Below are 2,678 nucleotides of genomic sequence, written 5' to 3' on the forward strand. Positions count from 1 at the left end.
CAGACCGACGAAGCCTCTTGGATGAGGGGCGAAACGTTTCTTTTTAAAAAAAAAAACAAAGTCCAGATGACATGATTCAACCTTTTTTGTTGTTTATTGTTGAATTGTGTTTTTTTTTTCATTAATTTTTTTATTATCTCACTTTTAGCATTGTGAGTGTGAAAATTACAACCTGACTAGTCAGGCATAGGAGGATGAGGAGGACCAGGACATGGCGACTAAATCAAAAAGGAGTTGCACTACAAATGCAGCTCTGGAGTAGGGCTGCGCGATATAGACCTTAATGAATATCTCGATATTTTAAGATAAATCGTGATATACGATGTATATCTATATTTTCTTTCCATAAAATAATTTAAAAAATAGATTTCAGAGTCAAAGGTTTATCCCAGTTGTCACACAGGCACATTTATTAACAGCTGTAACTGTACAAAATAAATGTAAGTTTGTTTTTTGGGCAATCTTTACATATACAAGTACAAGTTTCAAGACATTTGATGATGTCCATAGAAAATCAAAGCAAATATGTTCTTGTTTTTAGTATTTCACCCTGTTTTACATCACCCTGATTTATTAATAAATCTGAAGTCTGATTCTAATGAAGTAAATTCATTTAACCATTAATAAACTTTAAGCCCCCAGTGTAGTCCCGCGTACGTCCGTTCATGCATACGTACACGTGTACTGTACGCAGAGGGTTCAGACATGATACTCGAGCATCCACCCTGAGCAGCTGCAGAGCAGCTTCACAGACAAGGGGCGTTTACCTTCGGGGCAAATTGAGGTCACCGATTGGTCATTTGCTGACACGCCTACTGGATTGATTGACAGGTCGGAAAGAAAAAAACTAGCGCTGGCAGCCTCCGCCGCAGCAGTGTTCTGTGTTTATATGTTGTTAATGGTAAATGGACTGCACTTATATAGTGCCTTTCTATCTTATCGAAATACTCAAAGTGCTTTACACTACAATCTGTGTCCTCATGTACCCATTCATACAGCACTCTACTAGATCTCTACAAAGCTAATTGAACAAATCATTTTAAAGAGACTAATCAGAGCTTTTATCACATTCATAAACTGATGGGACACACATCAGAGGCAAAGAGCAGTTCAGTGTCTTGCCCAGGGACACTTCGACATGTGACTGCTGGTGGATTCGAACCCCTAACTCTGGAACAGGGTAAATCTGGACTCATCAGACCACATGACCTCCTTCCATTGCTCCAGAGTCCAATCTTTATGCTCCCTAGCAAATTGAAGCCTTTTTTTCCAGTTAGCTTCACTGATTAGTGGTTTTCTTAAGGCTACACAGCTGTTCAGTCCCAGTCCCTTGAGTTCCTTCACATTGTGTGTGTGGAAATGCTCTTACTTTCACTATTAAACATAGTCCTGAGTGCTACTGTTTTTCTTCAATTTGATTTCACCAAACGTTTAAGTGATCGCCGATCACGATCATTCAGGATTTTTTTCCGGCCACATTTCTTCCTCGAAGACGATGAGTCCCCACTATCCTTCCAGTTTTTAATAATGCGTTTGACAGTTCTTAACCCAATTTTAGTAGTTTCTATAATCTCCTTAGGTGTTTTCTCTGCTTGATGCCAATGATTTGACCCTTCTCAAACAGACTGACTTCTTTTCCACGACCACGTGATGTGTCTTTAAACATGATTGTTTAAGAAATGAGAAGCAACTCGTTGCACCACTTGGGGTTAAATAACTTGTTGCCAGATGAAAGATAATCGCCCATGCAGTAATTATCCAATAGGAGGCTTGTAACTATTTGATTAGTTAAATCCAGGTGGCAACTTTTTTTTTGGCCAGGCAGTGTAGTAAGCCCTTTTATTTAAAATGGGCATGCTTTTTTTTTTTTAAATTACCTCTGTATAGGTGTCAAGCTGCCAGACTACCCGATAGCGCCACAGAAGATCCCTCCCATTCAGGACACCGACCTATTGAACAAAGCTAGTGAGTACTTATGAGGTCGCTTTTCGTGAGTATTCATATCTTTTCCTTGCTCCACTCATCCAGTCCACTTTGGTAATGATTTACACACAGACCCACATGTTTTTATTTCTTTTAGACTTTTCTGGCTTTGTGGAGCGTTCTAATGGTCCTTGAGGAAGTGAACATTTTCCTTCCTCAAGGATTTGTCACAGCTAACGCTCACCTTTTTGTTTCATCTTAATTATTTTGCATCACTGAATAGTCTTTTGTTTTTAGGCCCTCAATATTCAAGCACAGCACCTCAGCACAAGTACCTGTCACCGCCCAGTGAGTGTACATTGTACTCATTACACTTTAAACCATTATTTGTTTATTTTATCAGGTCTTTTGAAATAAAAACTAATTTTATTTCAGAATCCCGACATGCAGTATACAGTTGCGCCAGTGATGAAATTCACGATGGCTATCGCTGCAGGTAAAGAAACGGCAAAAGGCGCCACATCAGTAACAGTTAGCTTCTTCTGGTTGTTTCCCAGTCCTTATTGTTGGCCATCCAGTAATGGTTAACTTGGATTTGTTTTATGACATGGTCTTGTAATATGTCAGTGATAAAATATGGAAGTAATTAAGATAAATTGAAATGGTACTAGGTCAGGCAGTGGATCCAGCATCTGGTCCAGGCGCCGCGATGACTCCTCTAGGTCCAGGTCCAGGCTCCTCGATGACTCGTCCAG

At 39.7% G+C, this 2,678-nt stretch overlaps 1 long non-coding RNA gene across 1 annotated transcript in view; it reads left to right on the top strand.

Moving 5' to 3' along the window:
- Positions 1–2,241, top strand: part of LOC119418095 — a 2,523-nt gene extending 282 nt beyond the window's left edge. The window contains exons 2-3 of the long non-coding RNA XR_005187174.1: positions 1,888–1,965; positions 2,221–2,241. This is a non-coding gene — a long non-coding RNA (uncharacterized LOC119418095). The remainder of the gene's footprint in view (positions 1–1,887; positions 1,966–2,220) is intronic.
- Positions 2,242–2,678: the final 437 nt, after the last annotated feature.

Source organism: Nematolebias whitei, chromosome 12, assembly GCF_014905685.2.
Source record: "Nematolebias whitei isolate Nwh7 chromosome 12, NemWhi1, whole genome shotgun sequence".
Taxonomy (NCBI): Eukaryota; Metazoa; Chordata; class Actinopteri; order Cyprinodontiformes; family Rivulidae; genus Nematolebias; species Nematolebias whitei.